A 23,585-nucleotide genomic window follows, 5' to 3' on the forward strand; every position below is an offset into this window, starting at 1 on the left:
TAAAGATTTAAAGATTTAAAGATTTAAAGATTTAAAGATTTAAAGATTTAAAGATTTAAAGATTTAAAGATTTAAAGATTTAAAGATTTAAAGATTTAAAGATTTAAAGATTTAAAGATTTAAAGATTTAAAGATTTAAAGATTTAAAGATTTAAAGATTTAAAGATTTAAAGATTTAAAGATTTAAAGATTTAAAAGATTTGATGGTTAAAAGATTTGGATTTAAAGTCAAAAAGATTTTCTTTGATGTTCACTAAATTTTCAGATTTGCAGATTTGTTGATTTAAGGGTTTGAAGTTATAGACAGCAATACAAAATATATAATTCATTCAAATATTTTGCGGACTTTTTTTTAAGGGTAGTCAAAAAAAAAGATCAAATTTTCCTGGAACTGAAAAAAACTAATTTAAAGCTTCTGATTTATGAAAAAACCTTCAATCTGAAATTTTTGTCATTTAGATTTTTGCATCTCAAGAATTTTTGGGTAAAATAGTAAAAAAATCTCAAATAACCTTATATTTTCAATGAAAATAAATGCTCAAATTTTCACTATTTGAAAAACGAGAATCAAACTACATTGAATTTTGTATCGATTTTTACTACATTAGAGTTAACGATATTTTGTTAAAAAATAGAATTTTGCTCAAAAAAATGCAAGTACAGTTAAAATTTAAACGCAATTTCATCCGCTCAAATCCAAATGAAAAATAATTAAATTAATGTATTTTCAAAAAATAAGGTTACTAAAAAAATGTTATTTTATTAGGCAAAAAAATAATCCAAAGCCTTGAAAATCTTTTTAGTTTCTGGTGTTTGCTGATATTATTTTTTTTTATAATTTGATTAAATACGGAATGAAAAATAGTATATTTCTCTAAACATTTTAAATCTAGACCAAATTACCTACCAATATTACATATTATAGAAATTTGGGCAAATTGCCATTTTTTTGAAAATTTGAGTATTTTACACAAAAAAAAAATCCAATTTTACGATTTTTTTTTTTGAATAAGTTCATTTCAAAGAAGCAAAAGCTATTTTTCTTTCAAGTTTTTGTTTCCCTTGCCCCTTCTAAAATTTCAATAAATTGAAAAATCATTGAAAATATTTGTAAAATCAATTGTAAACTATAAGAATAAATTTATATAACTTATTAATCAAGAAATCATCACATGATACTTTCCTGTCAATTTGATTTGAATGTAGAATCATGATTTTTTATTTTGAAATAATCATTCCAGAAAAAAACTAGAAATTGAATAAAAATATTTAATGTTGGTTCATACATGAATGAAATTCTGACCAAAATAAATCACACAATCATCCCACAGTGCTCACCACTCACCATTCCTTCACTCTCACCTGTAAATGACCCTCTTCTCACGCCTCACGCTTCGCACCTGTTCACCAACGCAAATGAACCCAGTTTCCTCTCACCTTTGCGTGCATTTAAATCTCCCCCCTCATCTTCCATGTATTTGTGCCATCTTCCGCAAACACAACCTTCCGCTCTCCGAGAGCGCACGCTCTCTCGCTCTCTCTCGATAACCGTTGTTTGGCGAGCTACCTTTTCCGACCAGCAAGGTGGTCGCATGCTTGGATCGCCGCGAGAGAGGGAAAAAGTCAAAACCTTTTGCGGAGTCAGTCCGCGTCCAAACGTCGTCGAAGGTTCACGTCATTTTCGTGCTCTCGCGTGATTGATTCCTCTAAGGTGGTTGAAGAAGTGCAGCGAGAACACAAATACAGCACTGTTTGAGAGCGCTCAACTGTGTGTGCAAGCGAATCTAAAACTATTCGAAAAAAGGGCTTTGTTGTTGTCTTAATCGAATCAAGATTAAGAGAATGGCGTGTAATGTGAGGTGAGGCAAGTCTAGGAGGATGATTCAACGGGAACATCGAGCAAGCAGTGTTACCGGATGTGTTGGTCATTAATACGCAGTAGATGCTTCTAAAGCTGGTCTAGAGGCATCAACTAGAGGAAGAGTCAGAACCACCATTGTTGGATACGGATATGCTTCAGGCTGCTTCTACCGCACAGAACATTGTGCAAAATTGTCTTGGAAAGAGGCAAAGGGTGCTGCTGCCGCTGTATTGGTGGAAGAGCAAGAAATCAACCATCGACCACTAGTGAGGAGAAGCCAGGAGGGCGCGAAGGAGAGTGTGCAACATAGCAGAACATACACGCTGGAACGAGTTTATTGACATTTTTGTTTGCGCAAATGCTCGCGCAAAAGTCAAATCGTCGCGGTGTTGTTGTTTTGTTGGGAAAGTTATAGTTTTATGAGCTTGTCGTGACGGGTGCTTCTGAAATCTGATCAATACCGTGGCAAAAGTGGCAGCTGGGGAACCAAAATAAAACCCACGAAAGGTGCGCAGAAAAGAAAGGCAAAAAAAGAAGATAAAAATCGACCAAAATAAATGCTGACAGTTCACGCGATGCTGGGAGAAATTGCATAAAGTTGTAAGCAAAAATAAAAGAGGAAAAATCATCGAGAGAAAGAGAGAGGGGAAAAAACAAAAGCAGCGCCAACAATACAATTAAAGTGAGGTGATTTAATTGTTGTGGAGAAGCCGTCGGAGAAGAAGTCATTGACATTTGGTGCGAATTTCGATCGGTAAGTCGCTGTCGACTTTTTTAATTTTTTTTTTTTTTTGAGGGGGTGACGGCACGAGCCTCGAACTCGCGACGTTCGAGTCCGGCTTTGTTCTACGGTCAATCGATTGCGCGATGAGTTGGGGGCTTGAACTTGGAATGCTTCCCCGGGCTTCAGGGTTCTAGGCTGGTTGAGGAAGGTGACGGGGAAGCCGTAAAAGCGTTTCCCCTCGATATCGATGGCCGGTGGCTAGGTGACAAATTGAAGGTGATTGTTTCGCAGGGAATTAGGGAAGTGAGCTTTAGTATAATGGGACATAAGCCGATGCCGGCTGGGGTATTGATCCAGGATTTGAAAAATTTGAGTCAGTTTGTATTGAAAATAAAGCGATAAAACTCAAAAATCCTAGAACTTAAGTCAGTAAAAGGGTCTCCAATTTTTCGGAGTTGAGATTCACCTAGGAAACGGAAATATAATTTTGAAAAATAAGTTATATTGGTCCTAAAAGTATTTTTAAATAACCAGATAATCATTTAAAAAATAAAAAATTATTCATTACGGTCATGAAACATTTCGGAAATTGTGTTGACTCGATTTTCCGAAGCTTCGATTACCCGAAGTTCAAATAATTGAATCCAAAAATATTCTTAGTTTATGACTTTTTGACTTTTGACAAATTCGTGTCCTGCGACCCAATTTTTCTAAAATTTGAAGTATTTATTGCCTGTTAGGAGCCATCCAAAAACCACGCGGACACTTTTTGAGCTCGTTCCATCGTAATTTTTTTCAGCTTTGTTTATGAGCGTTTATTTACGTTATTCATCAAAACCTATCTGACGGTATTGCATTTTCTCAATATTTGATCATCGCCATTTTGGCCGCCAACTTGGATTAAAAATTTGTAAATTACAACGTTGTAAACGATAAAATTATCGAGGTTCGATAACGATAACAATAGCTCTATCGTTATCGTTATTCCGATTATTCTTTCGGCAATAATTTTGTTTTAATTTTAAAATTGACTAAATCCAACAAAATTATCAAGTTTCTTCAAAGTAAATATTTTTTTATAATATGGTAAGTTTCAAAGTATAAATACTAAAAAAATAACAAAATACCTTGTATTCTCAAAAATACTCAAATTTTTAGAATTCGCCATATTGGGTATCAAACAATACGAAATTTTGCATTTATTTTAACTGTTTTATAGTTTTATGAATAAAATACTCAAATTTTCACAAAATATAGTATTTTCTCGAAATAATAATTCGAAAATAATTCGCAATATAAGTATCAAAAGATTCGAAATTTTAAATGTATTTTAACTGAGAGATTTTTGCAGAAATTCTAAAATTTTCACAAAATACCGTATTTTCTCGAAAATACTGTTGTTCAACGATTCGAAATGTTGCATGTATTTTAACTGTTTTAGAGTTGTTTGAATGAAAAAGCAGGTAAAATTTCAAATCGTTCGGTACCCATATTGCAAATTATAAAAATTTGAGTATTTTCGAGAAAATCCGGTATTTTGTAAAAAAAATATTTATTTAAAAAAAAACACTCTTTACAGTTCAAATACATACAAAATTTCAAATCGCTTTATACCCATTTTGCGAATGATAAAAAATTAAGTATTTACATGAAAATACGATATTTTGTGAAAATTTTAGTATAAGTCAAAATACAAACAGGTAAAATTTCAAGTTGCGAATTATAAAAATTTTAGTATTTTCGAGAAAATACGGTATTACGTAAAAAATGAGTATTTCAATTACAAAAAACTCTATAACAATTAAAATAGGGGAAAGTGGGGCAAGTGTAACAAGCTAAGGAAATGATCGTTGTAACCCATCAAAAACGTTAAAAATCTGTCGGATTTTTTAATTATCATCTTATTTCAGGTCTTGACTAAGACTTTGATAGAACAAGTTTAAAAAAAAATCCTGTTTTTAATGCAAAAAAATGATTAAAAAAAAAATGATTTTCCGTACGTTCTACTCAACTAGTGGGGCAAGACGAACAACCCGTTGGGGCAAGAGGAACAATGCATGAAAAAACATGTTAATTTGCTAACAATTGAACTGTTATCACTTAGATACATCAGATTAGGATGTATTTGAAACATTTCTTTCATTTTTAGATTAAATAATAGTATGTTACTAAAAATTTGATCGCTTTTACGAAAAAAAAAAATTACTTTGATGAAAAAAGGGAAATTTTCATAATATCACTATATTTTGCATGGAAATTTTTTTTAACAATTGTTTACCAGTTTTTAAGAACGTTTATGTATTTATTTTCCAATAAAATATGTTGTTGCAGCAATTCGTATTTTTTTCCATACTAAAAATGCATATGGTACACTTGCCCCACCTGAACAAGATTTTTTTTAAACTCTCAACAAAAATAACCAAAAGTTAAATCATACTTTAAAATAGGTGCAAGTCATTGGTAGGGACACTCTAGGATCTAGGATCTAGGAAAAAATGCATTTTGATAAAATGAGCCTTAAAACGAACCCTAAGCATTATTTTGTACTTTCCAAATATTATAAGAAAACAAAGGGTTTGAAAAAAACTTCATTAAATCTTATGCTCCGTGGCGTTTACGTCGTATTGGCGGTTATGTGGTAGTAGAATAAGCTAATTGCATTGTTAGCAACAATTCCTCATACTGGAAATAATCAAAATTGTAAAAATTACGGCCGTACGAGCGATTGTTCCTCTTGCCCCATATGGTCGTCTTGCCCCACCTTCCCCTACATACAAAATATTAAATCGCTTTATACTAATATTGCGAGAAAATACGGTATTTTGTGAAAATTTTAGCATTTCAATTATAAAACTCTAAAACAGTTAAAATACATACAAAATTTCGAATCGTTTATACAAACTTTAGTATTTTCGAGAAAATATGGTAGATAATAAAAATAGTATTTCATTCAAAAAACTCTAAAACAGTGAAAATGCATGCAAATTATAAAAATTTTTGTGCTTTAAAAAAATCGGTATTTTATGATTTGTTTTTGTATTTATACTTTGAAAATACTTATTTTATCAACAAAAAAAAATTACTGAGAGGGAGCTTTGAAATTCAACATTATTTGGTTGGTTTTAGTCATTTTCAGAAATACAACAATTATAAGTTATCGTCGATCTGGACTTTGACTTAATTTGACAGTAGGTAATAATTTTTCATTACTAAAATGTAATTTCCAAAAATGCGTTTTTTTTAGATTTCTTGATTGTTTTTTTGAACCATATAAAAGTGAAATAAATTCCTGAAAAGTAAAATATATGTAATAAAAAAAGATATTTTGATAAAAAAAATTCAGGCTCAGGAAAAGTACTTTTTTTATAAGGTGTACCGTTTTTTAGTTAAAGCTAGTTCATATGTGTAAATTTCTGATTTTTTTAAAATAAATTCGATGAATAAACATCCTAAAAAAGAGCTGTTTTGTACTTTTGAGTATGTATTATCTTTTTTTTAATGTTTTGATTTATTAAAAAATGCAATTTTTACAAAATAAATAAAATAAAAGCAATCCACTGACACGATAAATTGATTGAAATATATTTGTATAAGAATTTTTGAGATTCAACAAAAAAAGTCACCAACGGCGCCCGCCATGTCAGTTTGTAGATCTAGAGGGGATCAAATTCAACTCGAAAATTTGGTTAGTTGAATATTGCTTCTTTTTTTAAGTAAAATAAATACATAAAATAATTTGTTAAAAATGTGATATTCACCAGAAACTGATGAAAATTTCACGAGTTTCTGATGTTAAATGTCACATTTTTGAAACATTATCTGTCACTATTCTTAGATGTAATATTACCATTTTTTTACAATGTGTATTTAGTCGCCTCCTAATTTCTGTTTATTTTTTACTGTAATTAACCCGGGGTTCGCAACCGAATGTCTCTTTTTCATTAAAAAATCTATTCGATTGAGCAGTCAATTTAATAAAAATTGTTGTATTTCTTTCATTGTTAAAACTTATTTCAACTAATCCACTGTCGACACTAATAAAATCACCTTTTAAGTTCGTTTCACTTAACTCACTATTTTCCTTACACAATAATAAACCATTTCACATTAGCGCCCTGGCCCTTTCCCAACTTTGTGTACGAGTGAACGCTCAACGATTCAACTCAACCGGGTCAAAGTCGTGAGTGCAATCACGCGCGCGCCAATCTTTCATTACCAAGAGCAATCCCATCTAAATTGTTGTTTTATCATTTGCGTTTGCCCTCTCCCTCTCACTCTCTCACTCACTCTCACATTCACACGCCATTTCGTGCGTCGGTCTCACAGTATCCACACGATATCATATCGGTATCGCACCATTACCTTGATGTGAGATATCAAAGTCAACGTCAAATCGTGGAATTTTTCATTAAAAAGCGAGCGTGGGTGGGTGGGTTGAGGAGTTGTTTTGATTGTGCATTTGTTTTCCCTCTTCATTTTTTTTGAAAGCAGCAGCAAAATCAAGAAGCCATTAAGTGCTTCTGGAAACGCTTTTGCGGTGCTGTATGTGTACCTTTTGAAAATAAACAAGAAAACCGAGCGAAGAAAACAACAAAAGCCGTGTGCCTTGCCTTTCGGAAAAAAGATAAACACGCATTTTAATTATGGGAGTCTAACCCTCTCTGTCTCCCTCCCACCCACGTGTTAGTGTAAACTGATTTCAGCGGCGCTGCTCATTTCTCACCTGACTGGTGCCAAACAACAACAACAAAAACAAAAACAAGAAAGAAATTAAAAGCCACCCTCACTACCTCACCTCTTCACTCTCCTCTTCCAAATTGAAATCGAAACTGATAGTGAGAGTGATGCAGTGCACACAACAACCACTTGAACAATAGAATGATGACTGGTGAGGTGTTGGTGGAGGAGGAGGATAGGATAGAGAAACGAAAATGAAGAAAAATATAATATTCAATTGACTGTAGGGGAAGGTGGGGCAAGACGACCATATGGGGCAAGAGGAACAATTGCTCGTACGGCAGTAATTTTTACAATTTTGATTATTTCCAGTATGAGGAATTGTTGCTGGCAATGCAATTAGCTGATTCTACTACCACATAACCGCCAAAACGACGTAAACGCCACGGGGCATAAGATTTAGTGAAGTTTTTTCAAAACCTTTGTTTTCTTATAATATTTGGAAAGTGCAAAATAAGGCTTAGGATTCGTTTGAAGGCACATTTTATCAAAATGCTATTTTTCCTAGATCAGTAGTGTCCCTACCAATGACATGCACCTATTACGAAGTATGATTTAACTTTTGGTTATTTTTGTTGAGAGCTTTTAAAAAATCTTGTTCAGGTGGGGCAAGTGTACCATATGGATTTTTAGTATGGAAAAAAATACGAATTGCTGCAACAACATATTTTATTGGGAAATAAATACTTGATAGTACTTAAAAATTGATAAACAATTGTTAAAAAAAAATGTCCATACAAAATATAGTGATATTATGAAAATTTACTATTAATCATCTATGTAATATTTTTTTCAGATTTCAGATTTTTAACTTTTTAATGGGTTATAACGAGCATTTCCTTAGCTTGTTACACTTGCCCCACTTTCCCCTATTTTACCCGCATTGTTTGACGAGTCTTTGACGTTTAGTGCCGGTTTAATGTCAGTGCAGTGCTGATTGTGGGCATTTTTGTTCCCAGACGTGGCGACGCCTTTAATTTATTTTATATTTTAGAAAAAAATAATAATAAGACTTTGGGTTGAATTAAACGAATTAAGAGACACTTTCGTATATTTGGCGGCTAAATTTCGATTCGATTGATGTAAATTTACTTGCCCACTTCCTTCTGGTTTTTCACTTGATTTAACCCTTTTCTGCTCATTTAATCTTTTATTAAATCTCATGGTGTAAATTGTAAAACTGTGGTCATTTCAAGCATTTTGATTATTCTAAAGTAATAAATAGCTTAAAAAAAGTGAACAGACAACTCTCCATTGTTAATATATCTGAAAATGTACTTTGAATAGCGGAAAACGTCAAAAGTGATGAGAATAGGTAGAAACGCTTGGTGTGATGAAAATTTGTATATTTCTACTAGTATTTATTTTTAAACATTTATTTTGATTAAAGTGTATTGTTTAATTGTTTTTTAATGAGATATTAACGTCCGTTTGTCTGTTGTAGGGATCTATTAGTTTGGCATCAACTTGCTGCTTGTTCCTAAACTTGCCAACTATCTAACTACCGGATAAACTTAATAACATGAATTTAACTACCACTCTCATATTAATTTTATTTGTTTAAATTTGCTATAATTTGACAAATTTGCTATAATTTGTAAAATATGCTATAATTTGTAAAATTTGCTATAATTGGTAAAATTTGCTATAATTTGTAAAATTTGCTATAATTTGTAAAATTTGCTATAATTTGTAAAATTTGCTATACTTTCTAAAATTTGCTATAATTTCTAAAATTGGCTATAATATGAAAATATTTATAATTTGTTAAATTTCAAAAAAAATTAAAATCTGTAAAAATTTTAAAAATTTAAACTCTTATCAGAAAAAGTGTTACAGAACCAGTCCATGCGTCGTTTGACAGCTCCTCTCATTCAGCGGTCATCTCAACCAATCTCAACCCTTGGCGGTGATGCACCTCAAAGTCCGTCCGCAGTTGGCCATGACCGCCAAGAGCCGGTCCGAGCGTGTCGTGGAACGAGGAACTCCTTTTACGGGGTGTCGTAGAGGTTATGTGCTATAATATGCTGGGCCATTGGCGTCTGTCGCCAGTGTTCCCACTAGCCTAAGCCATCGGCTAGGCTAGGTTCATTTTTCTGGTTCAGGTTCACTCCACACGTCGGCAAGCATCGTCCGCTCAGGCTCAACGAGCGCCGTGAGCCATGGTTCATTTGGTTCAAACCAGGCGAGGCTAGCCAAAATGAACCATTGGCTTGAACCAGGCTTGAACCTGATCAAAGAATGTTAGGCTAAACGGCGAGCTCTGTTACACCATGATACTGTTCAACCCTAAATCTACTACTGCGTAACAGTGTTACATCGTAACAGTGTTACATCGTAACAGTGTTACACTGTAACAGTTTTACACCGTAACAGTGTTACACCGTAACAGTGTTACACCGTAACAGTGTTACACCGTAACGGTGTTACACCGTAACAGTGTTACACCGTAACCGTAACAGTGTTACACCGTAACAGTGTTACACTGTAACAGTTTTACACCGTAACAGTGTTACACCGTAACAGTGTTACACCGTAACAGTGTTACACCGTAACGGTGTTACACCGTAACAGTGTTACACCGTAACCGTAACAGTGTTACACCGTAACCGTAACAGTGTTACACCGTAACCGTAACAGTGTTACACCGTAACAGTGTTACACCGTAACAGTGTTACACATTAACAGTGTTACACATTAACAGTGTTACACATTAACAGTGTTACACCGTAACAGTGTTACACCGTAACAGTGTTACACCGTAACAGTGTTACACCGTAACAGTGTTACACCGTAACAGTGTTACACCGTAACAGTGTTACACCGTAACAGTGTTACACCGTAACAGTGTTACACCGTAACAGTGTTACACCGTAACAGTGTTACACCGTAACAGTGTTACACCGTAACAGTGTTACACCGTAACAGTGTTACACCGTAACAGTGTTACACCGTAACAGTGTTACACCGTAACAGTGTTACACCGTAACAGTGTTACACCGTAACAGTGTTACACCGTAACAGTGTTACACCGTAACAGTTCTACACCGTAACGGTGTTACACCGTAACAGTTTTACACTGTTACGGTGTAACACTGTTACGGTGTAACACTGTTACATCATTATATTTGTTACACGGTAGCATTGTTGCACCTTAACACTTATGCGTAGTCATGGTTTTCATTAGCCGGGTTAGCCTGGCTTAAGCCATGGTTCATGGTTCACCGAACCAGGATTGAACCAAAAAAAGAAGGCTTAAGCCGAACCAATTTTATTGGTGAACCTAGCCTAACCGGTTCATTTGGGAACTCTGTCTGTCGCTCGCAGTTTGTAGGGCAAGTTGCGTGCGGCGTGTCTTTTTTTTTTGCAGAGTTGTGAAGGTGAACGCAGCCAAATCTGCACCCGAGCATTGGCCGACTGCCATCATTATGGCTGGGCTACTAAATCAGGAAGCTTCGGTAGGGTGACCGCGTCAAATTAACGCTTGCGGTGCTGTCAAAGTGACAGCTGTCAAATAGAATCGTTTTGACCTTGTAGAAACTGTCAAAACAAATTTAAAAGTTTGGTATTCTTTCGAGAATGAACCACCCTAATCGCACCACCAACACGAAATCGAAACCTGTCACGTGCGCGTCGCGCAGTCTGCGACGCGCGCTCGATTATCATTTTTGTTGCGATAATGATAAAGTGGTATCAACCGGGCTCAAGAACAGGAGTAGCAAAAATAAACAGTGTGTGCCAAGGCCCCCTCGGTGTTATTGAAATCGCAAACGCCGCGGCAAAGCCTTGGATCATGTTTACGGATATCGTATAACGAGCTCTACAACACATGTGACAGTGCCAATTTTGGTGAAACGAGCAATATCGTAACAAATAAAAAAACGGCGAGAGAATCAATTTGCGATTGGCGCTTGGCAGCGAGTTCTGACTGGTTTTATACACATTGTTGTTGTTTGGATCATTGCCCTTATGGGAGGAAAAAGGACGCATTTGAATGTCAAGGTTGTTTGTGCTCGATGAACCCGCTAATGAGATGGCTTCATGTTATTAAGTTTATCCGGTAGTTGAGCAGTTGGCAAGTTTAGCATCAAGCAACTAGATGATGCCAAATTAATAGCTCCCCACAACAGACAAACAGACGTGGATCTCTCTTAAAAATCAACAATTTAACAATAAATTTAAATGATCAAAACTCACTGAGTCAATTTTACAAATTTTAGAAAATTTCAAAAATCTTAGTAAATTCTACAAACCATAGCAACTTGTATCATATCTTAGAAAATTTTAGTAAATTTTACCAAACCTTAGCATATCTTAGCAAATTAGAGCAAATTATAGCGGATTTTACAAATTTAAGCAAATTTATGCAAATTAAAGCAAATTTAAGCAAATTTTGGAAAATTTTAGCAAATTTTGGCAAATTTTTGCAAATTTTGGCAAATTTTGGCAAATTTTACAAATTTTATCAAATTTTACAAATTTGTGCAAATTTTCGCAAATTTTGCAAATTCAAACCAATTTTGCTAATTTCGCAAATTTCAGCTAATTTTACAAATAATAGCAAATTGTACATTTTTGGCAAATTTCAAAAATTTTAGCAAATTTTACAAATTTAAACAAATTTAAGCACATTTTACCAAATTTTGCAAACATTGCAAATTTTTAAAATTTTTAAAATTTTGCAATTTTTTGGAAATTGTTAAAATAATAGCAAAATTACAAATTTAAGCTAATTTTAGCAAATTTAAAAAAGTAAATTTTAGAAAATTTGGCAAATTTTAGCAAATTTTGGCAAATTTGACAAATTTAACAAATTTAAGTAAATTTTACAAATTTAAGCAAATTTTAGCAAATTTTAGAAAATTTTAACAAATGTTATCAAATTTTACCAAATTTGGCAAATTTTAGCAAATTATACAAATAATAGCGAATTTTACATTTTTTGGCAATTTTTTAAAAAATAGTAAATTTAAGCAAATATAGGTAAATAAAAAGTCTGACTGAAAAAAAATAAAAATAAAAATAAAATTACAACTACAAATTTTAAAAATTTAAGCAAATTTTAGCAAATTCAAGAGCAATTTTTTTGGCAAATTTTAGCAAATTTAAGCAAAATCAAGCAAAATTAAGCAAATTTTAAGAAAGTTTTTGTAAATTTTATTAAATTTGAGTGTTGAGTAAACCTTAACATATCTTAGCAAATTTTAGCAAATTTCAGCAATTAAAAGTAAATTCTAGCGAATTTTACAAATTTAAGCAAACTTAAGCAAATTTCATCAAATTTCAGCAAATTTTAGCAAATTTTGGCAAATTTTACAAATTTTATCAAATTTCAGCAATTAAAAGTAAATTCTAGCGAATTTTACAAATTTAAGCAAACTTTAGCAAATTTCAGCAAATTTCAGCAAATTTTAGCAAATTTTGGCAAATTTAGCAAATTTTAGAAAATTTTAATAAATTTTGCAAATTTAAGCAAATTGTACAAATAATAGCAAATTTTACATTTTTTGGCAAATTTTACCAATTTAAGCAAATTTTGCAAATTTAAGCAAATTGTACAAATAATAGCAAATTGTACAAATAATAGAAAATTTTACATTTTTGGCAAATTTCAAACATTTCAGCAAATTTTACAAATTTAAGCTTTTTTTTTACCAATTTTCGCAAATTTTTGAAAAATTTCAAATTTTGCAAATTTTTGGGAATTGTTCAAATAATAATAAATTTTATAAATTTAAGCAATTTTTAGCAAATTTAACAAAACTTTAGCAAATTTTGGCAAATTTCACAAATTTTAGTAAATTTTACAAATTTAAGAAAATTTTAGCAAATTATAGAAAATTTTAGCAAATGTTAGCAAATTTTACCAAATTTTGCATGTTTTAGCAAATTGTACAAATAATAGCAAACTTCAATAAATTTAGTAAATTTAAGCAAACAAATAAAAAGTCAGACTAACATGATACCGTTGCCAAATAAAATTACAATTACAATTACAAATTTGAGCGAGTTGTGGCGCTATAACCACGGTAAATAGTGTCAAGGGCATTCGTGGAAATACAATGTCCCATCCCAGAGGGTCCCGGAGTACCAAACCTTCTTTGCGTGGTGCTCCCAACGAATACAACCAAATCTCGGAGCGTATGGTGGTGTGTCCCCACGCTTCTTCCTCCCCTGTCGACTCAGAATTGTGTTGTTGTTCGAACACTTAGTGCTCAAACTCAACCCAATTACGAGTCATCTCTGCGATATGGCTTTACGCAGTAGGCCTGGCCGCTTTAACGCTTGTGATGTTTCAATGCATTCCGATGCAATGGCGCACTACAAATGTTAATAAATGACAAGAAGAGTGCTAGGCGTCATCTAAACTAAGGCACTCTCCAGGATCCCTTCGAAAGATTGGCTGCGCTAGGTTTTGATTAGATTAAATTAGATTAGATTAGAATTACAACTACAAATTTTACAAATTTAAGCAATTTTTAGCCAAATTTAACAAATTTTTGGCAATTATTTACAAATTTGGTCAAGCTGTCTTCTTTTTCGTCAAAGTTGTGAAAGTTGTTGAATATTGCTCTATGGCAAAACAAATTTTTATGCAATGAAAACACTCCGATTGCCATTTAATATGTACGTTATTCTGAAAATACTCCTCGTAACAGCTGTCACTACTGCCTTGCTCTTCAAAACAAAACAAAAACAACACCGGAGTATCGATTTCGAATTGGAACCAACTCTGAAAAAAAAAATCAAACCGGAAAGACGGCACATGCGACGGCGACTTCCGGTCAGCTTGACGGCAGAGTTGGTGGCTTGCTTTTTCCTCTCTGCTTTCAATTTATTAGATTTTTAATCAGCTGACAGATAAAATTGTTATGACTGCAGGAAATTGACCGTTTGAGAGCGCGCGACAACATCGTTAAGGTTGACCTGAAATTAGGTTGATCGTCCGGGCGAGATTGCCTTGAGATTGAAGGTTTTTGAGCTGAATTTTGATTTTGAAGTGGAAGATTGTTAATTAGTTTGATGATACCTGATTTAATCAACTCAGAATCAAATTCTGAGCAAATGTGCTTGTGTGTGTGATGGAATGTTATTCGAAATTTGTCTCTCAATTATCTTGGAACTTTCTGGGCCTATTTTAGCCGGGTTGGTGTCATTCGATCCGACTTGGGATCCCATAAGTCCCTATTGAAAATTGTAACGTTACGCGAAATACTTCAAAAGTTATGCTTGAAATGATTTTGGCAAATTGCGGGAAGATTGCAAAGAATTTTCATTGATTTTCACATTTTTGAAGCAAAATCTCAGATATTTTTAAGAAAATTTGAATATTTCGTCCAGATATGATGTCTGCTTTAGGATAATTCCCACTTGACAAATGCCTACTTAGTGAGTCGCATCACATCTTCCAAGCAAGATATCATAGGGGCTCGGAACAACTTTATTTGCAAATCCATCCGATCAGCAAACTTTGCGAAAGTGGTGTGACCTCTGGGACCTGGGCACTCATTTACCAGTTGAACGATGTGATCTCTGAGGAAAAGTGAAAGAGTGAGACCTTTTGACAGACATCAATTTTTATTAGTATTTATTTGACTTACACGGAAAAAAATCTTCGAGAAATTTTCAAAGATTTTTTCTTTTGTTTACATTTCTATAAAAATAAAAAAAATAACAAATCAATTTGAAAATCTTATTAAATTTTTCAACTGTGATCACAATTTTCCTAGAAATGCCACCAAGAGAAGCAAAAAAAAAACCGACGTGAAAAATTTGCGCCAGCCAGCATCCACAACCATGGTGGCAATCAATATGAGAAACGTGCCCAGAATTTCGTCTCGTCGCTTCCTCTTCCTCCTCGTGAAGTCGGTGCTTATGGTCCGGAGGAAGGGAAGGCGTCCGATGTCTCCACGTGACCGTTTTTGCAAGTCGCAATCTTTGGGAAATGACTAATCTTAATTCTATAAAAATAGTTTGTAATTTTTTTTAATTATTTTTTTTTATCTCGATATATTTTTATATTTTTTTCAATTTCTCAACATAAATGTTTCTATCAAATGTTTGATTATTTGCCATTATCAAGTTAAATGTCCTTAATGTTGATCTTTAACCTATTTTCGACCTAAATTATTATTTCCATTTTGTTTGGTCCTACGTTTTTTTTTATTTATCTCGCGCAATTGAACTAACTCGATAAGACTTAAGGCCAACACGGAAAACTTTGAGCTTTCCCCACCAAACGAGAAAATCGCCCGGCCGGCTTTTTTTTCCTCCTTGGGAAGCCAAAAGTTGCCAAGCCCCATATCTTGCATTCATAATGAGCAGAGATGCCTCCTAATTCAGAGTTTTTTTTTCATTTTTCCTAGAACAAGGAAAGCCCAACTTAGAGCTGTTACAAATCGCTCTGTTTTGAGCTAATAAAATAGCAAATTTAAGGTGACACCATTTCCGTTTTTGTTTTTTTTTTTTCTGAGATCCCAAAAGTTTTCACCCATTTTATGTTCTTTTCTTTTTGTTGCTCCAGCAACTCTAACTTTTTTTTCGGGACACAAAAGTTTGATTGGTTTTGGGATATCCAACCCAAAATATAAAACTAGCATCAAATATTGGAGTTTTAAGTAATAATATTTAATATTTTGCTTATAAGCAACGTTATTAGTTCCCATCAATATTATTTTGACATTAATTTTATGTATTGGCACTCTTGGCTAAAAATTCAGTGCCCTTTCAATACCCACATGGTCTGCCTTGTAGCATTATGACCAAACTTTTTCAAGAACCTCTCCGTAACCAGTTTCTGCCTGCAAGTCTATACGTGCTCATAGTTTAATTCACGGGGAGGCCAAATCACAGTTACGATCCCACCGCTAAAGCCGCTTACCACCAAGTAAGTGCCCGTTTTGTAGTGATTTTTTTTCTCTTTCCTCAAATACTTCAATTGCACAGCTGCACAAATTCCCGCCCATAAGAGGCCGAAGAAAAATAAGAGCTTTGTATGTTCGAGCACCACCGCCAGGATTAAACTTTTCTAGAACATGTTTGCAGTGAAGAAATGCACTGTAAAAAGTGCACACGACATTTTGTTGAAAAATTTCCTGCGTTGAAATTGGAAAACTTCTACCTATACAAAAAAAAGTTTCAACTTTTCCTTGTTTTAACAGTTGATAGCAAGTCTAACATTATACAGAGAGAAAAAAGAAGAAAAGCTCCAGAACCTTGGGGCTTGTCACGAAGCAAGAAACGAGTGTTCTCCCAACTCCATGTTTGCACGTGAACTTACCTCGTGCAGCTAATTCAACTTGTTATTTACGTCTTAATGCAGCATACTTTAGCTCACACACACACAACTACAGTTAAAATCATGGTGTGTAATTATAAGTGTGGTCAGCCCAAAACGTGGACAACCCAACCCCACCCTTCCACTCATTAATTGGGCACTCGTTTCCCACGTCAAGCTTCAAAATTTGCTTACTGTACTGTTGAAAATTTTGACAATTTTGTCAATTTTGACAATTTTGACAATTTTGACAATTTTGACAATTTTGACAATTTTGACAATTTTGACAATTTTGACAATTTTGACAATTTTGACAATTTTGACAATTTTGACAATTTTGACAATTTTGACAATTTTGACGATTTTGACAATTTTGACAATTTTGACAATTTTGACAATTTTGACAATTTTGACAATTTTGACAATTTTGACAATTTTGACAATTTTGACAATTTTGACAATTTTGACAATTTTGACAATTTTGACAATTTTGACAATTTTGACAATTTTGACAATTTTGACAATTTTGACAATTTTGACAATTTTGACAATTTTGACAATTTTGTCAATTTTGTCAATTTTGACAATTTTGACAATTTTGACAATTTTGACAATTTTGACAATTTTGACAATTTTGACAATTTTGACAATTTTGACAATTTTGACAATTTTGACAATTTTGACAATTTTGACAATTTTGACAATTTTGACAATTTTGACAATTTTGACAATTTTGACAATTTTGACAATTTTGACAATTTTGACAATTTTGACAATTTTGACAATTTTGACAATTTTGACAATTTTGACAATTTTGACAATTTTGACAATTTTGACAATTTTGACAATTTTGACAATTTTGACAATTTTGACAATTTTGACAATTTTGACAATTTTGACAATTTTGACAATTTTGACAATTTTGACAATTTTGACAATTTTGACAATTTTGACAATTTTGACAATTTTGACAATTTTGACAATTTTGACAATTTTGACAATTTTGACAATTTTGACAATTTTGACAATTTTGACAATTTTGACAATTTTGACAATTTTGACAATTTTGACAATTTTGACAATTTTGACAATTTTGACAATTTTGACAATTTTGACAATTTTGACAATTTTGACAATTTATTTTGTCACGTTAATTGACGATTTCCTTCAGGAATGACGTACAAACCGAAATTTAATTTCTCGTACAGTAGCTGGCCAAACTTTTGCGTCACAAAGACACACTTTTAATGGGCAAAACCGGCGACCAACCTTGCCGGGGAAAATTAGTCTCGTTACCCTCGTCATTGCGGGAAAAACAAACTTTTGCGTTTCATTTCCGTTTCGTTCCTTGCCAGTGTCACAAAACTTTCGGAAATGTTGTTTATTTTCTTCTTTTTTTCTCTCTTTATTTTGCAGAATTCTCACCGGGGACGCTGCCGGCCTCAATTGACGTAAGTTTGTTATGACTTTGACGTAAAGGGAGTTCTTGATAAGTTTACTGGTTTTACAGGTCATGGAGGATTTTCCTTCTACTTGTTCTAATTAAGTAGAGTGATATCACAAATACTGCAAACGACTTTTTTGCAACGTTTCAAGTAAAACATTGTAACCGGGCCAAAGACGGAATGTAAACAAACTGGCTTGCTCACATTTGTTTCACTTGTTTTGATTGAATTACTGATTTAACAAAATAAATAACATTCAAACACTATTGACAATTATGACAGAAACATCCAAATTATCATCAGCTTGTCAATTTTGACGTAAAAATGATGACATTTCTGTGAGGGTGGACAGTGTTGCCAATTTGTAAACATATTCATTTAAACTTTTTTTAAAGCTTTTTCCGGAATTATTCGGCAAATTTGCATGAATAAATTTCCATAAAATTTCCCTTGAATATCTACCAAATTTGGTTTCTTCGTTTTTCCTTTTTGCTCGCCATCAATGGCCCTGTTGTTGTTGTTGACGCCTCACGCGGTGCAAAACAAACAGCAGTGTATGTGTGTCTGTTTGACTGTAGAAGCCAAAAGAGCACCATAATATTAAAATTCACCACCCCCGCGGGCCACCACGATCGTTTGTGCATTGGACATTACAGGGCTTTGCTTGCCAGCATGAAATGCACGGTTTTCGAAAATAATTACAAGCACAAACGTTAATCATTCGCTATTTTTGATTAAATTCTTATTGATCACTCGTCGCTAGAGCCAACTAGTTGTGAAATTAAGCACCGCAAGAAATTTAAATGAGTTGTGGTGAATTTAAAATTGCTGTGGTGAGTTTGTGATTGTTCATATTGACAGTTAGATTTTGTTCAACTTTTTCATCAAACTTTAATCTTTTGGTTTGTTTAAGGCGTCATTATATTAAATTAAATTTTAAATCTACTTTTTTTCCTCTTTTCAAACAAGTTTCCATCAATCCACCCACGCCAAAAACTCATTTGCCGTCCCGCATTCGAAAGCGAAATTCGCACTGCACTTTGCATTGAAACGAACAAAATTAAATGTGTGATAATGAAAATGTCGGAGCACACATCAAAAGCACGGGCACGAACCCACGCAAGTGTCATGAATAATGCATTTTTTGCGTGTTTTTTCTTCATTCGGATGCAATAAGGGACTGGAACCTCCGTGCAACGCATATCGCGCAAATGTGGAAAATCAAAAGTTGGTCACGCACTTTTGCGGCAAACGGCGTGTGCAATATTTATGTGTACGGATTTTGATGCGCGAAGACATCAAAATTTGCGAGTGGGGTTCGTGTCTGGGAAACTGTTTGCACTTAATCGATTGCGGAAAAAAGTGAAATTTGTCTGGTTTTTGAAAACATTAGTTTATTATCTATTATGGACATCAATAATAAGGAATGTAAAAAAAAATTATGTGACCAGTAAAAGTGATCATATTGTTAAAAAGTAAAATTGTGTAACTTTGTTTGTCTGTGGTGAAAGTTATGCTTTCAAGTTGTCATTTTGTCAAAATGACAGAATGTGATTTTTGAATTGGAAATAAAAAGCATTGCATATCCCATTTTAATTTGCGTTTTGGACTTGTGATTAATTACTGAATAATATTGTACGTTTTTATTTTTGGTTTATTTTCTTTTTTATTTACGATGCTTCTACAAATTTATATATTTTATACTTTTTTGCTTCCATTTTATTATTTTTATTATTGACTTCTTTTACCAGTTTAGTTTCTTCTTTTGGTGTATGTGTGTGTGTATGTGTGTGTGTATGTATGTATGTGACCAACAAACTAGCTCATGTTTCTCGGCACTGGCTGAACCGATTTGACCCGAACCTATTGCATTCGACTTGGTTTAAGGTCCCATAGATCGAGTTTTATACAGATTGAAGTTTTGATAAGTAGTTCAAAAGTTATGTATAAAAATGTGTTTTCACATATATCCGGATCTCACTTAAATGTATGTAAACTAAGTCCGGGTCTATCATCCGACCCATCGTTGGTTAGGTTATCAAAAGACCTTTCCAACGAGCCTAAAACATTGAAGATCTGGCAACCCTGTCTCGAGTTATGGCCACTTAAGTGACATTTATGTACATTTTTGAAGCTGGATCTCACTTAAATGTTTGTAAACTATGTCCGGATCCACTATCCGACCCATCGTTGGTTAGGTTATCAAAAGACCTTTCCAACGAGCCTAAAACATTGAAGATCTGGCAGCTCTGTCTCGAGATATGGTCACTTAAGTGATATTGATGTACTTTTTTGAAGCCGGATCTCACTTAAATGTATGTAAACTATGTCCCGATCCACCATCCGACTCATCGTTGGCTAGGTTATCAAAAGACCTTTCCAACGAATTAAAAACATTGAAGATCTGGTAACCCTGTCTCGAGATATGGTCACTTAAGTGACATTTATGTACTTTTTTATTCCGGATCTAAAAAATAGATGAAATTTTTGTACAATTCCATCATATCAGCCATTGATGGTAATAAGTGAGGAAGGCTCCAACCACATAGGTGGATTAAGTTAGTTTTTGTTTTGTTTTCTACTCTCAATAATTTTTCTCTTTTTTTTTTTACTTTTAAACATTCAATTTATATTTTAACATTATTTTTACATTTTGTTAGTCTTATTTTTGTTAAAAAAAATCATTTCCAGTTTCTTGAACAGTTAACTTCTTTTTTTAGTAATAACTTTTTTCCGATTTCATTTTAATTCTGATTTCGACTGTTCAATACTCTTTTCTTTTCTTACTTGTTCTACATTTAATTTAATTATTTAACATATCTTTTTCGTATCCTATTTTTTTGTTATTTATCTAATGTTGACATATTTTTCAAATCCTTGCTATTCTTGCCATATTTTTGATTTTTTGTATTACTTATAAATGCTTTTGATAATGATTATGATGAGTTTTTTAAAGTTTTTGTGAATTTGAGTATTTTTTTGCTTGTTTATTTTCGATAGTTTATTTTTCAATTTTATTTTATAATTCTGGCTTTTTTCACTGTTCCTTGATCCTTTACTTGACTTTTAGATAATTTGTTTGATTCTTAGCTTCTTGTTTTGTTTCTTTATCCTTATGTTGAATTTGTTTTTTTTTTTTATATTATATATTTTCGATTTAGATTGTTTTGCTCTTTTTCTAATTTTTATTTGTATTTCTTATTAATTTTGATTGCTTTAAAAATTTCTTACATCAGTTTGGTGTAATTATTTTAGTCTTTTATGATTTTTCATCCAGTTTTCTACTTCTCACTTTTTGATAAATTCCTTATCATAGTTTATTGTTGAATCAGGCTTTTTCAATGTTTCCTATTTTCACTATTACTTGTTTTTATAAATCTGACTTTTATCTAGCGTTTTTTTTCGATTTAAAGCTTCCCGTTTTGTTTCTCTTTCCTTTTGTTGACCTATCTCTTATATTTTCAATTTAAACTTTTTTAAAGATTTTTTTAACTTATATTCTTTCACCGACTTATAATTCAGATTTCTTGCTCTTCTTTTTGTACTTTTTTTTTTAATTTATATTTGGCTTGCTTTCTTGCTATTTTTGTATCTTTTTTCTTTTTGTAGCTTTCCTTGAGTTTCTTATTCTGTTTATAGTGCCTTTTTTACAACTAGCTCTTTTATAATGTTTTGTCTTTTTTTTACCTCTAACAATTTCATGCGTCTTTTTCTTTTTTTTTTTTATTTAGTGCTTATGATTTTTTTTTTTTTGACTTATTAGATAATCTCTACGAAATCGGTCTTTTTTTCATAAGTCTGTCCATATAATTTTCCATACAAATTTGGCAGCTGTCCATACAAAAATGATGTATGAAAATTCAAAAACCTGTACCTCTTGGAAGAATTTTTTGATCGATTTGGTGTCTTCGGCAAAGTTGTAGGTATGGATAAGGACTGATAAAAAATGATACACGGTAAATAAAGGGCAAAACAAAATTCTCTATATTTTGTTTTTTGAACTTTGTTGGTACGACCCTTAGTTGCCGAGATATTGCCATGCAACGGTTTAAAAATAGAAAAATTGATGTATTCCAAGTCTCACCCAAACAACCGAACATTTTCTAATGTCGATAACTCAGCATTTAATGGTCCTATTTTCAATGCTTAAATTTGCAAAATTCATGAAGTGTTCCAATCTTTTTGATAACAATATTTTTAAAAAAAATTAATGAAGACTAACATCTCAAAAGGGCGTAATTTTGTTTTTTATTTGTTTTTTCAATCATTCTGGATAATAGGTTATTTATAGTTTTTTTTTTAATATTTTTTTTTATTATTATTTTTTACTTTTTTTCAGTTTCTAGTTACTTTTTCTTATTTTGTGCTATTTTTTCAGTTTGTTGGCTTCTTCTTCTGTTTCCAGTTTTTGATTCTGACTTATGATTTTCATAGTTTCTATTTCTAGCTTCTTGTTTTTTCTTTTATATTCTTTTAATGACTCATATTTACATATATTATTATTTTTTCTTTATCTAGTTGCTTTTCCAGACTTCTCGATGCTTTTTCGAAAAGATAAAAGATGTTTTTGATTCTTTCTTCTCATTTTGACTTTTCCTTCCTACTTCAACTAACGAATCTGAGCTCTTTTGTTACCAACTTCCTTTTCTGTTTATGCATTTTTCTTCACACTTCATGTTCTGGCTATTTCCATGAAAATTGAGCCACTTTTATTTAACGAAAATTAATTCAAAACTTAAAAAACCTGTATCTCAAGGGACCTTTTTTCGAGCAACTCTATTAATTCAAAAGGGTCAACGTCTCGTTCCTTCCCCCTCTCTCACCTTAGTAATTGAATTTTAATGTTGCCAAACCTTTTCCTGGCCCTCCCCCTCGGTAAAAGAAGCTTTCCAATGCATAAGAAATGCGACCCCCCCCCTTCGTTTTCTGGCTGACGGTGCATAAATTGCTTGATCTTTTTCTTTGATTTTCCGACTCTCGCTCGAATTTCCATAAAGTTTTTCCGGCTCAGGTGGCGCTTTTCCGACACATGAGCTCCCGCATCTCAAAAATGAAAACACCAACTATTTTGCGGTTCGCAACTTAAAGTTGAGCCTTGTTCGCAAAATTGGCCTCCGGCGTGGGTCGTCCTTTTTCTCGAAGGTGGAACCTTAAAAATTTATGGAAATCATCGCAGCCTCCCTCCTCGGTGCTGAACTTTCCCGAAAAGTCTACACCGGCGGGGATAACGAATGTTATGTTTGCCTTTTTCGGTGGTGTATGCATGAGGAAGAAGAATCCTTATCATCGCGCGGTTTCACCGCGGGCCATAAATATTACGATAATGGGTTTCTGCGTGGAGAATAATGGTAGGTGGCTTTTGGTAGAAGGAACATTTTTGATTTTGAAATTCTGCCTTGAGGCAGGACGTAAATCTTGTTTAGAAGGAAACTTTGCTAAAAATGAAGAATAGAATTTGATCTCTATTACGGACTTCAACATTGAGGTACTCTCGAGCAATGGTTGAGATATCTTAATACAGTTAAGGTAAGTAAAATTGTG

At 33.0% G+C, this 23,585-nt stretch overlaps 1 protein-coding gene across 1 annotated transcript in view; it reads left to right on the forward strand.

The window, feature by feature from the left end:
* Nucleotides 1–1,663: 1,663 nt before the first annotated feature.
* LOC120415637 (uncharacterized protein DDB_G0271670) overlaps nucleotides 1,664–23,585 on the forward strand; it is a 73,868-nt gene continuing 51,946 nt past the window's right edge. Inside the window, exons 1-2 of the mRNA XM_039577236.2 lie at nucleotides 1,664–2,615; nucleotides 18,016–18,050. The gene's annotated coding sequence lies outside the window, so the exon portion shown is untranslated. The remainder of the gene's footprint in view (nucleotides 2,616–18,015; nucleotides 18,051–23,585) is intronic.

Source organism: Culex pipiens, chromosome 1 (genome assembly GCF_016801865.2).
Source record: "Culex pipiens pallens isolate TS chromosome 1, TS_CPP_V2, whole genome shotgun sequence".
Lineage (NCBI taxonomy): Eukaryota > Metazoa > Arthropoda > Insecta > Diptera > Culicidae > Culex > Culex pipiens.